The 15,230-nt window shown below is 44.1% G+C and overlaps 1 long non-coding RNA gene across 1 annotated transcript in view; it reads right to left on the bottom strand.

Moving 5' to 3' along the window:
* LOC129035587 (uncharacterized) overlaps positions 1–14,707 on the bottom strand; it is a 150,324-nt gene extending 135,617 nt beyond the window's left edge. Inside the window, exon 1 of the long non-coding RNA XR_008502236.2 lies at positions 14,211–14,707. This is a non-coding gene — a long non-coding RNA (uncharacterized LOC129035587). The remainder of the gene's footprint in view (positions 1–14,210) is intronic.
* Between the last annotated feature and the right edge of the window lie 523 nt (positions 14,708–15,230).

The raw sequence follows: 15,230 nt of genomic DNA, 5'->3' as shown, positions 1-15,230 counted from the left end.
CTTTTTTTGTTGGAGATGGAGTCTCGCTCTGTCGCCCAGCTAGAGTGCAGTGGTGCAATCTCGGCTCACTGCAACCTCTGCTTCCCAGGTTCAAGCAATTCTCCTGCCTCAGCCTCCCAAGTAGCTGGGATTACAGGCAGGTGCCACGACACCTGGCTAATTTTTTGTATTTTTAGTAGAGACAGGGTTTCACCATGTTAGCCAGGAAGGTCTTGATCTCCTGACCTCATGATCTGCCCACCTTGGCCTCTCAAAGTGCTGGGATTACAGGCATGAGCCACCGCGCCTGGCCAAAGACAATCTTTAGGATACAATGAATCAGTAGATTGAGTGACTTTTTGAGGGCTTTCTTATGTGCAAAACAATGTAAGTATATTCTGCACAGCTTCAGGGAAAGGATTGAGATTAGGCTGCCACACACAGAGACAGATTTTAGCAGTTCTGGCTGTCAACAACTTAAGTTGTTGAAGTGTCCACGGAAAAACGTAGTATTGAAAATGATAGCTCACAGCACTTATGGGAAGACCAGACAACCAAGCAACTAGGCGAGGCCTGGGCAAAGCCCTGTGCAGGCATGGTTGGCTCCTAATACTACCAAGGGCACCACTGCCACTGGACTCGCTGACAAGGCTCATGCTCAGGATATACAACAGGTGCCACAATAATCTCCCACTTTGAGCTTTGCTGCACCCGTTGAGAGTCCCGGCCCCAGTGAGGATTGGCTCTGATTATGCCATCTGCTGCTCGTGCCCTAGAGTCCACAGTCTGGGAGGAAAAGAGCCTGCCCATTTCAGCTCCCAGTAGGAGGTAGAGCCCTACTTTGGAACTACCCCAAAAATAGTAAGGATACATAAACTCTGTTCAAAACAACACAAGGCCACCTAATAAGATCTGTCCAAAAATGTATGTCTTGCCTTTGGAGGTGGCAGCAGCTAGATGGTGGCCCCCAGAAAGATATGTCCATGTCCTGATCCCTAGAACCTGTGAATGTGACCTTATTTTGAAAAGGGGTCTGTGGCCGGGTGCAGTGGCTCACACCTGTCATCCCAGCACTTTGGGAGGCTGAGGTGGGTGGATCACCTGAGGTCGAGAATTCGAGATCAACCTGACCAACATGGAGAAACCCCATCTCTACTTAAAAAAAAAAATACAAAAATTAGCCAGGTGTGGCGGTGCATGCCTGTAGTCCCAGCTACTTGGGAGGCTGAGGCAGGAGAATCACTTGAACCCAGGAGGCAGAGGTTGCGGTGAGCTGAGATCGCGCCACTGCACTCCAAGCTCAGCAACAAGAGCGAAACTCTGTCAAAAAAGAAGGAAGGAAGGAAGGAGAGAAAGGAGAGAGAGAGGGGGAGAGAGAGAGAGAGAGAGAGAGAAAGATGAAAGGAAGGAAGAAAGAAAAAGAAAGAAAAAGAAAGAAAGAAAGAAAGAAAGAAAAGAAAAGAAAAGCAAAGCAAGAAAAGGGGTCTTTGTAGATGTCATTAAGTTAAAAATCTTGAGATAAGAAACTCATTCTGTATTACCTGGGTGATCCCTAAATTTAATAACAAGTCTCTTTTTAAGAGACAGAGGATAAGAAGATGTGAAGACAGAGCAGAGATTGGAGCAATGTGGCACTAGCTAAGGAAGCCAGACGCCACAAACAACTAGAAACAAATGGATTCTCCACTAGAGGCCGTGTAGGGGGTGCAGCCCGGCCGAACACCTTTGAGCTTCTGGCCTTCAGAACTGTGAAATGATAAATTGCGATTTTCATGCCACTAAATTTGTGGCAATTTGTTACAGCAGCCCAGGAAAACAAGACAGAGGTAGTGAGTATCCCATTACTGTAAGTATTTAACAGGCTAAATTCTACTTCTCAGAGGTCAGTTTTTGGAGACAATCCTTGCCCAACGCAGGAGGCCAAATTCAGGGATATTGCTTGTTCTTTTTAACTCCAGAGTTCTACAATGCTAACCTTCACATAGATACCTCAGCAAGAATATAGCCTCATCTTTATTGTATAACTTCTCCGCAATTAGGCTTAATGAGTAAAATATTAATATTTGGCTGCAGAGTATTGAAGTTTTTACTTCCAAAGTTGTTAATATGCAAACTTGATCTACCATTTACACTCTCTTGCTTTTTCTTTATTCTTCATTTTTTGACAAAAAGGTTGAATCAACTAACATGAAAAAATTAACTGTTCCGATTATGCAGCTGTCATTTTTTCATGCTCCTTGGGAATATTTGCTGGAAAAGTAAATGGGAGTTGGGCTGCTACATTTGTTACCAAATCACTGGAAATTCCCCTATTGCACTTTGAATCATCCTGAGACACACGTATTTTTAGCTATTTTCTTGATGTTGTCATAAATCAGGGTTCATCTCTGCATGCTTTTGATTCATGTCCCACTTGCATAAATAAATATTGAGAAGTGGTGTGAAGAAAAGTCTCTTTCTTTTTAAACAAGGAACTTAGGCAAGTGACAGGCATTCTGCAATTCTGGAAGTGAAAAAATCCGTTGTAGTAAATTTGATCAGATGTATGTTCTTCTGCTCTTTCTCCAAATATTAAAAGTAAATGATTACATAGAAGTTTTTGGAGGGTTTTCTAGGTGTTTTAAACAGATTTAACTTTTAATATCCCAATTTTGAATAATGTCCTATGATATTTTGTGGGTATATCCTATTTATAGCTGGGCGTTACATCTTTATAGATGCTATGGAATGGTGATTGCAGATGTAACCTTAGTTTTAGAGAATATGTATAAGCCTTATAGATACTGGATCATATGTGTGCATGGCTGACGTGAATTGTAACACCAGCGTAGTGACATGTGAGAGATCTCTGTGTGATTGTTACCTTCCCGACTCCTGCTCCTAAGCCCGTGACTCCCCCATCACCCCTCCGTGCTAGTCTTCCCCCTCTGCTCTGTTCAAGGAGCTCATGGCACGAAGTGAGGTTCAGAGATGTGCACAGCATGAAGCCAACTACGGGCAGTGCGGTCGCAAAGCTACTAACACAGCGGTGGGGAGAGCAGGGCGGGAAGGGCTCGGCGCATGGCGAAGCATGAGGAGAGTCCCTCTGGAAAAGACGAACCCGAGGAAAGGCTTCAGGAGTGGGCAGGACTTCCCATAAACAACATGGAGTGGGGGAAAGTGGGTTTCATGAAGCAGAAGCCAGGGCCCAGGCAAGGGAGTGTATTGAGATGAGGTTGAGAGATCCCTGGGCAATGAGGCAGTGGGCAAGAGGCCGGCAAGGCAGGACGGATCCGATTTGGATTGTATTATACAAATAAAGAAAAGTGATGGAGAGCTTTTGCACACAGGAAAGCTTTGCTCCCGTAGAAACTTGGATGACATGGATATAAAGTTGAACTAGAGAGAAAAGAGCTGGACTCCAGGTCATTCTTCTTTCCAGGCAGCAAGTGCGGGCAGTGGTATTCTGGAATGGTGATGAAGGAGAGGGGTGGGAGTCCCCAGGAGGAGAGGCGATGGGACTGGCCTGACCCTGGCAGAGGGAGAAGGCAGCAGGTAAGTCCCACCTACAGCCTCAGGGTCTCCGCTACTTCCTCATCTCACACATGCCAGTTCCTGGGAACCGATGAGCTGCCTATCCTAATGCTAAAAAATGGGACAAAATCTAGTAATATACTCTCCAATATAACACACATCACACAACTTGAAGCACCATTTGAATTGAATCCAAGTTGTTCAAAACAAAATTCCTAAAAGCCAAATGACAACTCCACTGCCTCATTTCATGTGGTTTGTAAGCAGGAGAAGCAAACTTTCCACCATCTGTTGTTTTCCTAGCTTGCTAGAGCAAACTCTAGAATGTACCCTTCTAGGCAATCACTTATTGCTTTATTAACTTTTTAATCCAAAGAGAAGACATTTTATCATGCATGTATGTGCCTTGGTGCCTATGTGTTGGGGGCAGGGACCAGTGTTGAATGTGAGGTTTCAACTCTGCCTCCCGAGTCCAGGCATAAAATGCAGCTGCCACCTTCCAGCCCAAACAGCCCAGGCTATTCATTCTACAGTGGACTTGTGTTTGCAGCACTTCACTGAGCCAGTCCTAAAACGCCTTTTATCCCAGGCTGGATGTCCTCTGACTACTTAGCTTTTACGGGTCCACTTCCTCCTGCTTTTCCCTTTTACAAGGGTGTGGTTTCTACAGTGCATTTCTGTACAGAGATGAAGGCAGAGCAGGCTATAATCCCTAATCTTATTTACTGCTCCCAGTGTGGGGCTCTGAAATATTGGGGTGAGGTGTTTGGTGTGGTTCCATTTTCCTCTTATAGCCAGAGCGTTTATGAGAGAGTATTTTTACAATGACTTGTGACAATATTTGAAAAGTGGGTGTAGCTTGTTCACTTGGGAAGTTCTAGGCCTTTTTCCTGCCAGAAAGAAAATGCAAGCTCAAGATGCTTATTTTGGTAAGGAGACTGTTGTATGGCCAAGCTGTGCTCAAAATGCAAAGCAACCCCTTCCCTCTAGAGTACTTGTGCCTTTCAGAGCAATGCAGCAACCTCGCTTGGCTATGTCAGGCCTCAGAATTATCGTTTACATTCTCTATCGCCTGGTGGCAGTGATTTGCAGGCCGAGACTTTGCTTTGTTGGCAGGGAGGACCACTCACCTGGTTCTCCAACTGCATTTGGGCAAGCTGTTTATTCTTTTGAAGATAAATTTGTCCCTTCTTTTAAGGCCTCCCTAGATGTAAAGGTATAATGAAGAATAATCATTACTCTGGCTCCTTGTCTAGTCCTTGCTCTCACACCTATAGGATAAGGTCCTAGTTTGGAGAAATAATTCTCTGGAACTTGCAATAGCTGCTTGGTCCTGGAAGCCTTTTGGAAGTAAAGTAAGAGAGGAGAAGCCAGGACAATGTCCCCAGCAGAACGATGTCATGGTCCTTAGAGCTGCTAGATCTGAAGAGTCAGGCTAAAGGTTTCTCTGGGGTCGGGCATGGTGGCTCATGTCTGTAATCCCCGCACTTTGGGAGGCTGAGGCAGACATGATGAAACCCCATCTCTACTAAAAATACAAAAATTAGCTGGGCGTGGTGGTGCGCCTGTAGTCCCAGCTACTCGGGAGGCTGAGGCAGGAGAATCACTTGAACCCAGAAGGTGGAGGTTGCAGTGAGCCGAGATCACACCACTGCACTCCAGCCTGGCAACAGATCGAGACTCTGTCTCAAAAAAAAAAAAGAAAAAAAGATTTCTCTGGATTCTTCAGAGCTGAAGAGGCAGTTTCTAAAAGTCAACCAGGAAAGCAGTGCGTGTAGCAGAAGTGCTTTGCCAACAGCAGGAGAGGCGGAGGTTCCAGGGCTGGCTTTGCCATTAACTAGCCCAGTCACCCAGAACAAGTCAGTGACACTTGAACTTTTTGAGCTATAGTTTCCTTGAAAACAAAAGCTACACTGAATCAATAGTTCTGAACTCAAAGAGAAAGGCAAAGGTAGAGGATATTATGATCACCGGAAAGTTGTTTTGTTTGCATGTGTATGTGTATGTGTTAACACTCACGCCTGCCACCAAACTTACAAGAATTTCAGAGTTCAGGAGGGAGGAAACCAAGAAGCCAGGGATAAATGTTTTGGAAAAGTTTCTGACATGCTTTTTTTCTTTTCTACATTTTTTTAACAGAACATTTATTAAAGTTGTTTGACATACAATTTCACATTTGTCATTTTGGAAGTCCTTTACTGTAAGAAATTATTGGGTCTGATTATAAACAGCAGTCCCAGTGATGATTCTGGGCCTCCACACTGGGTATGTTCAATTTCTTCCTGAGACAGGAGTTTCCTTCTGTATTTCTAGGGTAATGTTTTTATTATTCTGCATTGTCTGCCGGACCCTGATATCTCAGCAAATCTGATGATTCACGTCCCTTAGAGTGTGTGAAACTGCAAAAGAGTAAGACGGTAGCTACAGATCTCAAAGCTCTGACATACGGCGCTGAGGTCTGTCTTCTCTATCAGGGAGCCTTATTAATGGAGTATGGAGCCTGATGACCTGAATGACGCCACTGGCAGAGACCTTCTTGTTCCCATCGGCACCCCTTCTAATATGCATTTTTTTTGAGACAGGGTCTTGCTGCGTCACCCAGGCTGAAGTGCAGTGGCATGATCTCAGCTCACTGCAACCTCCACCTCCCAGGCTCAAGCAATCCCCCCACCTAGCCTCCCAAGTAGCTGCGATTACAGGCACCCGCCACCACACCTGGCTAATTTTTGTATTTTTAGTAGAGACAGCGTTTTGCCACGTTGGCCAGGCTGGTCTCAAACTCCTGACGTCAAGCAATCCCCTGCCTCAGCCTCCCAAAATGCTAAGATTACAGGTGTGAGCCACCACTCCAGGCCATGATATGCTTTTGATACTAACTATCCCATCTTCAAGCCCACTTCTTTCTGCTACAGAGTCTCTACATTACATGATATCTAGGAGCCTTCTATCTCCAACATTATATTGCACCACCTAAAAAATATTAGGGTACCATGATTAGGATACATCAAATTGCTGAGAAGCTCCAATACCATATCTGAGGACTTCGAATTCAATTGAGGAAATTACAGGTCTCAATGTGAAGTGCTTTATTATTGAAGAACTGAGAGAGAAACACCGCAAGAAGGTAAAGAACAAGTGATACCTTGTAAAGAAAAACACGTGATTAAACACAGAGAAAAAACTTTTACATAGAAAATCAATGACAACTATTTGTAATGCAAATTGTACATGATTTTTACTATTCAATATGCTTTAAGAGGGTAATTTTATTTTATTTCATTAAAAATTTTCTTTTTCTGAGACAGGGTCTCACCTGTTGCCCGGGCTGGTATGCAGTGGCACCATCTCAGCTTACTGAAACCTCCACCTCCCAGGTTCAAGGGTTCCCCCTGCCTCAGCTTCCCAAGTAGCTGGAATTACAGGCACCCACCACCACACCTGGCGAATTTTCAAAATTTATTTATTGGTACAGACAGGATTTCCCCATGTTGGCCAGGCTGGTCTTGAACTCCTGACCTCAAGCGATCTGCCCACCTTGGCCTCCCAAGGTGCTGAGATTACAGGCTGAGCCACCGCACCTGGCCTTAAGAGGGTAATTTTAAATGATATACTTTGTCTTATTGTCATATTGTGTAATTTGGCAAAAGAATGCACCACAAACACAATTACCTATTAAAGTACTTTTATGACACTTGTCCTCTGCAACAGTTTCCCTGTGGAAACATGCACTACATTAGATTAGACTTCCAAATGAGCTGACTTCCCATCCCTTCCTACTTTTACACTTTGGTTTAATTCTAGTCTTATCCTAAAAACAGCTATGAGAAACCCAAAAGGGTAATTTGGAATAATCCTTTGTGGTGACCTATATAAACTTCTGTATTTCTTTCCCTCCTCCCTCACACCTATGCAATAATCTCTCTTCACACACTCATTACAAAAGTGTAAAGTAAAAAAGAACTGTCCTTGAAAATAGAGCATCCATATAAAAACTCAGAATGGGCAGCTATTCCTTCTGTAAACACTGAGAGTCTATCCTGTATCAAGCCCTGGATTAGATATTAGAAATACAATGTCAAATAACTCATAGCCTCAACTCTGAAGATGGATGGACAGATAGATAGATAGATAGATAGGTAGATAGATAGACAGACAGATAATAGATGATCGATAGATAATTAGATAGATAGATAGATAGATAGATACACAGATTAGTGAAGTAACATCAAAGTAAATTATCATTTCAGTGATAGGGTAGCTGATGGTGATACGGAAGCAGCTAGGAGAAGCTTCTAAATTAGACTAGGAAATAAAAGAGGGCCTCTTTGAATAAAGGACACTCATCTACATTTTGAAGAATGTGTAAAAATTAGCTACAAAAGAAAGGGAAAAAGAAGAGAATGAAGAAAGTTTTGAAGGAAAGAAATGGCGTGATCTATTGTTCCCATAGTAAAGAGGTGTGGGGTAATGAAACCAGATTGTTCCCATAGTAAAGAGGTGTGGGATAATGAAACCAGTAAAACTAGGAAGAGAGGCCAGACATCTCTGAAAGACGCATGAAAGCCTCAAGTCCCAGGCTAAGGAATCGTAACTTTATTCGGCAAGCTATGGGGAGATGTTGAAGAATTTTTCAATAAAGGACATGATTCGGCAAGTGACATCATTGGGAAGCGGCATCAATTGCTCTGCCAGCATTCTTAGGAATAGTTCTAGGAGGCAGGGTTAGCTGCTAGGATTTTAATTCTGAGGTTAATGCAATATTTCAGGCAAAAAGTGTGAAATCATAACCTAAAGTGATGTTCTAAGATAGAAGAGAAATGTCAATGTAGTCAAGATGGCCTTAAGCAGTACAGTGAACTCAAGACAGGAAAGTGTCTGTTGGTGTGCCACTGTGGAGGTATCTGGGGACTTTCTAGGACGTCCCCTTCCATGGGTAGACTGGTGAATAAGTTCAGAGAAAGCAGAGACAGGGATACTTTCTAAAAGCTTGGCTGCAAAAGGAAGTAGAGATACAGAAGGGAAGATGAGGAAGATGTGTGTTCAAAGGAATGTCTAAGATGGAATTATCACAATGTGTTCATAGCTGAAAGGAAAGGGTAGCGTAGATTCAAAAGCACAAGACAGACAAGGGAGGAGACGCAAAGGCACTGAGTTCGAGTATCGCGTGAAGTAACAACCTCAGACTAGAAAAAAAACTTAGCGAAAATGAGAGGAAATGAAAGAATAGGTAGAAACAGAAATAAACAGACAAAAACTAAACTGCATTAGCCTCAATTCCTCCCAAATCTCATTTAAATAACAGTAAAGTTATATTAATACATAATTAATAGTTATATTAATACATAATTAATACATAAAAAGTATTAAAAATCCCAAAGGAATGCAAACATCAGCAACGCAGTTTTGGAAACTGAAAACTAGCTAGTGAGTGGTGGCTGACTTGGCGATATGGAAGGATACAAAGTCATCAGTACACATCTCCTTTCCTGCTGGAGCCCCGTGTGCTGGCAGCTGGCAGTGTGGCGCCTGCCTTCAGGAAAGAGTTTGGAAGCTTTCCTGGGGGAATCTGGCCCACCTATAGGAAGAGACCAACCAATGTTGGGGATCTGCAAGAAAATACTCAGCCAACTCATCCCACAGGGAAGCCCGCCATCAATAAAACCCCACCCACAAGCCTAGAGTTTACCAAAAAAGATCACCAAAAACCAACCTTCAAATTAAAAATAGAACGGGAGAAATGAAACATTCAGTAGAAAGATTGGAAGATGAGGTAAAGAAATCTAGAAAGCTGATGATTAAAAACAGAAAATAGGAAAAAAAGGCCAGGTGCAGTGGCTCATGCCTGTAATCCCAGCACTTTGGGAGGCCAAGGTGGATGGATCACCTGAGGTCAGGATTTCAAGACCAGCCTGGCCAACATGGTGAAACCCTGTCTCTACCAAAAATACAAAAATTAGCTGGGCATGGTGGCATGGGCCTGTAGTCCCAACTACTTGGGAGGCTGAGGTGGAAGAATCACTTGAACCCGGGAGGCAGAGGTTGCAGTGAGCCGAGATTTAGCCATTGCACTCCTGGATGGCACCATCTCAAACAAAAAAAAAAAAAAAAAAAAGGAAAGAAAAGAAAAGAAAAATGATAAGAAAATTAGACAACCATTCAAGAAAGCCAATATCTATATCATATGAGTTCAGAAAGCAGAAATAGGAAAAGAAAATGGAGTGGAAAAAACCATCAACTGACTCAGTCGTGAAAATGGTCCCAGAGCTCTAGGATATGAGTTTCTGGATTAGAAAGACGCAGCAAGTATCAAGTTCAATGAATGAAAATAGAACCACACTAGTGCATTTCATTGGTAAATTTATAAAGGGTGGGGGGTGTTGAGGGGAATGTTTTCCACACAGCAAAGGAAAAGCAGATCACATATGAAAGATTACGGATTTGAATGGCTTTGAACTTCTCAACAGCAATGTTGGAAACTAAAAGACATGAAAATGGCTTCTAAATTCAAAAGAAAAATAATTTCCAACCAATAATTCTAGACCTGGCCGAACTACCAAGTAAGTGTAAGAATAACAACATTTTCAGACAGGCAAAATCTCCAAAAGGTGATGGCCACAGAGCGGGTGTAAGTGACCCACCAAGCTAGACCAGAGGTCAGAGTCACCAAGAAGCGGAAACCCACATTAAAGTTTGAAGGGATTGGGAGAGGATGTATACACTGGAAAACCGAGTAGATTCAGATCAACCCTAGAAACACAAAGTGATGTGTGTTTTACTCGCCTCCTATACACCTCTTTGGTGAGGGAGGAATGGCTGGACCCACAACACCAGACACTGGCCAGGTAAGATCGACGGGCTTTGATTAATGGCAAGTGCTCACAGCCCAGGGGAGAAAGGCGATGCCCACCACTCAGGCCCTCAGGGGGTGGTGCTCAGGAGCAGAGTGAGCAACCAGGAGGCAGGAGCCAGGCTTTGTAGTACCACGGGGGTGAGGTGACCCCTGGTCCCCATGGGAGGGTGTGATTGGCTTGTTTGAATAAAACTCCAGGCTGGTAGGGAACCGAAACTTGTTACTCAGGAATAGGCACGAACTGTGCCTGGTCCTCTCAATAAGGAGGGGTGTTTAGCCAAGGGACCTTATCCACAGGTGCAGGGTTGAGGGGAACTTGAGGTTAGACCATTTGATGCCATCCTGGTTTCACCAAAGGTCAGGGCAGCACATACCACGGGGCCTTAATTTTAGGCCTCATACCAATGTTCGGAAAAGGAAAAGTAATGATAACGTACCTCTGCTTAGTCATGATTAGTATTTACATCTTACATAAACGAGTACAACTTATAGGAGGATAGGACAGACAGAAAATGTTGTCTGTGTTGAGACAGAGGGGTGTTGCTGTGTGGAAGAGCTAAACCCTCATGCTCCCCCGTGGGAAGTCCACAGAGAGGGGATCAAATGCACATATCAGTGAGTGGCAGCATCAGCGTGATATTTACAAGTGTGGATGTAAGTGCCAAAAAATTCAGTTAAAAGTGGGTGCTTCTGGGGAAGCAGAAGCTAAGGATAAGGTCAGGGGCTGCTGTTTCTTCATACCTGTTTGCCTCTTTAAATTGTATGCATGAATAAATCAGAAAATTTTTTAAACCTAATGTTTAAAAATTAATGAAGATAAGTTTGTTGTGTACAGGGGAGAACATAGTGGAATTTGTTGTTTGATACTTAATAGGTCAGCTCTAGAGGCAAGCCATGAGCTGCTTGTGGCTGTCTTCCCCCAGCTGTTCCACCTTGGAGAACTTACACAACCTCTCTGAGCTTAAGCTGCTTCCCCTCTAAAATGGAATAATCATAATGATATCTACTTCATGACACTCTGGTGAAGATGGATGAAATGACATAAATGGTGGACTTGACCCAATGTCTGCTGCACAGAAAGCACCCTGCTGACGTTAGTGATCTTCCATGAGGATGACTGCTTTTCTCAGCAGAGTACAAAACAATCTTGCTATAAGGTGAGGTGGTGAGGTCTGGAGTTAGAGGAATGACACGAAAACCTCGAAGAGCTGTGAGGGAAACAGGACTAGAACTGGAAATGATCGCTCTGCAGAATGGAGGGCCCTGCTGGGGTGAGCCCAAGAACGTGTAGCAAGCTCACAGAGTGTCACCTGCAGCAGCAGCACTGGTGCACAGGTGGGGAAATTGGGTCTTTGGACTGACGGGGGACTGGAGTTTTGCTGAGCAAAGAGGGTAAGGGAGTGCAAAAACAGTGGCAAGAGTGCGACTGACATGATGGACTGTGGAGTTCAGGCTGCAGGGAAATTGGGTGTTTGGACTGACGGGGGACTGGAGTTTTGCTGAGCAAAGAGGGTAAGGGAGTGCAAAAACAGTGGCAAGAGTGCGATTGACATGATGGACTGGAGTTCAGGCTGCAAACAAAGCCTGGAGAGAGTAGAAGCAACTTGACTGACTGGGCCTGGAGGTTTTCCGCAGCCAAAGATGATTATGGCAAGTAAAAGGAGGCACGTGAAACTAGTTCAGAAAAAAACATCAGAGAGCAGGGGGTGTGCAGGGTTTTTATTTCCTAGCCCCATGATACAGAATCAAATACACGCTATGGAACAGCAATTTATTTTATGTCCTCACGACAGCCTTAGAGAAAAGAAGGTAAAATGAAGAGTGGGCAAAAAAAACCTGACCTCTTTTCATGGATATCTGGGTTGTGTTAGGCCCAGTACGTATTAATTTATGTTTCACAACAGTCTTATGAAGCATAATCATGCCCTCATTTTATAAAGGGTAAACTATAGCTCAGAGAAGTTGAATAATTGACTCCAAAGTCAAGGTAAGTTCCACAGCACCCAGCTGGCAATGAACCCAGAGGCAGGTGATTGGTACTGCAGCCAGCTGTGGGAACTAGAGAAAGGCATTTATTTTTCTGAGGCTCAATTTCCTAAAAGTTGAGTGGCTGGATTGGGTAATCTTTAAAACACTTCCAGAATTAACACCCTGTGCTTCTAAACAGTGTCTATGAACATCATTTTTCTCATTTGTCAAAAAGAAGTAACCAAATCTCCCTTACCCACCTCAGAGAGCTGTGATGAATATCAAATACGATAATGCTGTAAAAGTGACTTATAAATCAAGGTATTCTATATGACCAAGAGATTAAAATATTTAGAAATACGGGGGAAAGTTAAAGTCATGACGAAGAAAAATAGGGAGACTGAGATTCAAATAATATCCAGAGAACACCTCTTCCAGTTACTATCCAGAGACCTCGGGCAGGTTAGCTAACCTTGTGTGCCTCAGTTTCCTTATCTGTAAAATGAGGATTAGAAATTGGACTACTTCAAAAGTTGTGAGAATTAAATGAGTTGGTTTATAAAAAGTATCTTTTAAAAGCCCTTGGCATAATGGGTATGCTAAAAATACTATTATTGTTATTACTACACTAAAAGACACAGACTTCTCAAGATTAAAAAAAAAAAATCCAAACGGAAAGTATTAGGAGGCTGGAATGAGAATAAAACTGAGATTTGAAAAAAATAATATACACACATATATATATATATATATGTAAGATTGGTGCAAAAGTAATTGCAGCTTTTGCCACTACTTTTAATGGCAAGAATCGCTATTACTTTTGCACCAACCTAATAAGCAGGGCCCACTTAGTCCGCTGCCAATTCCAGACTAGTAAGCGGAAATAGCCAGCAGCCGCTTGTGTATGTGACTTGCGGAGCTCCACGAAGTCTGCTCTGCTCCTCACAGTTCTCAGCCCCACAGGAGAACCACAGTGTCTGCCATTCGAGGTTCCACTATCTGGGAATGATTGCCTCAAGTGCTGGAGAATAAGAGCGGAATAAGGCAAGTCCCTGTCCTTGGACCCCTAATGGTGAAAGAATCAGCTATTTAAACAGATAGCTCAGATACAACACAGGAACTACCAGCATTTTCTATTTAATTCATTTACCCCCCCCAGAAAAGCCAGGACTCCAGCTGTAGAGCTGGCACTGTTCATGCTTTACTCTCCCCTACTCAAAGGACACAGTCAAGAGGTGGTGCCAGCGACCTAGCGAGGAACAGCAGGGCCTGAACTAGGAAAGTGGTATCAGGAATGAAGAGGAAGAAACAGATTCAGTTTACATTCTGGGACTTGAAATTCGCAAGGCTTGGCAACTGATCGGGAGCAACTGATGAGGAGCTACTGAAATCAAGGAAAAATTCTAGATAACTCTGGACGGACTTTGCCAAGTGACATGGATCTAGAGGGCACAAATATATCAAACATGTTTTTAAAAGTCCAAGCTAAATTTTTAGAATCCCTCAGATATCAGAGACTGCTAGTTTCCTACCCCATGTCTACTAATCCATATTCTTAATAGAACCTGTAAATCTCTAGGTGCAGAAAAAAATGTCTGGCTTTCCTTCTTGATTGGGTAGCCAGTGAAATGTCAGCAAAATGAGATTGCTGGAAAACATCTTTGCTCCTGTCCCTTCTTTCCTAAACAGAACATGGGCAGGATGGCTGGAGCTGCAGCACCCTTGTCTGTGAACCTGACGTGACCTTAAGCAAAAGCACTAATTAATAAGGATGGAGGAGTTAAAAACAAACAGCCTGCGTCACAGCACCACCCCACTGGCCCTGGGCTGCTTATATTTAGGTTGGTGCAAAGGTAATCGCGGTTTTTGTCATTAATTCAACAGAAAAAAACGCTATTACCTCCAGTCAGCGAGGGTGGTCCCAGTGTGTCCAGAACTGGTGGGTTCTTGGTCTCACTGCCTTCAAGAACGAAGCCGCAGACCCTCACGGCGAGTGTTAACAGTTCTTAAAAGTGGCGTGTGCGGAGTTTGTTCCTTCTGATGTGCCAACGTGTTCAGAGTTTCTTCTTTCTGGTGGGTTCGTGGTCTCGCTGGCTCAAGAGCGTAGCTGCAGATGTTCGCGGTGAGTGTTATAGTTCTTAAGGTGGCGCGTCTGGATTTGTTCCTTTCTCTCCGTGGGTTCTTGGTCTCGCTGGCTTCAGGACTGAAGCTGCAGACCTTCACCATGAGTGTTACAGCTCATAAATGCACTATGAACCCAAAGAGTGAGCAGTAGCAAGATTTATTGCAAAAAACTAAAGAACCAATCCTCCACTGTGGAAGGGAACCCCACCGGCTTGCCAGGGCTAGCTCAGGCAGCCTGCTTTTATTCTTATCTGGCCCCACCCACATCCTACTGATTGGTCCATTTTACAGAACGCCGATTGGTCTGTTTTACAGAGAGCTGATTGGCCCGTTTTGACAGGGTGCTGATTGGTGCATTTACAATCCCTGAGCTAGACACAAAAATTCTCCAGGGCCCCACTAGATTAGGTAGATACAGAGTGTCCATTGGTGTATTCACAAACCCTGAGCTAGACACAGGGTGCTGATTGGTGTGTTTACAAACGAGCTAGATACAGAGTGCCTGATTAGTGCATTCACAATCCCCCTGCTAGACATAAAGATTCTCCAAGTCCCCACCAGACTCAGGAGTCCAGCTGGCTTCACCCAGTGGATCTCACACCAGGGCCGCAGGTGGAGCTGCCTGCCCGTCCCGCGCCATGCTCCCGCACTCATCAGCCCTTGGGCAGTCGATGGGACCCTGCGCCGTGGAGCAGGGAGCGGCGCTCATCGGGGAGACTCAGGCCGCGCAGGACCCCCCCCCCGCCCACCCGGCAGTGGCGGGGGAGACTCAGGCATGGCGGGCTGCAGGTCCGCA

This window comes from Pongo pygmaeus, chromosome 3 (assembly GCF_028885625.2).
Source record: "Pongo pygmaeus isolate AG05252 chromosome 3, NHGRI_mPonPyg2-v2.0_pri, whole genome shotgun sequence".
Taxonomy (NCBI): Eukaryota; Metazoa; Chordata; class Mammalia; order Primates; family Hominidae; genus Pongo; species Pongo pygmaeus.
Note: the sequence above shows the minus strand (reverse complement) of the source record. Positions and strands in the feature narration are given on the sequence as shown.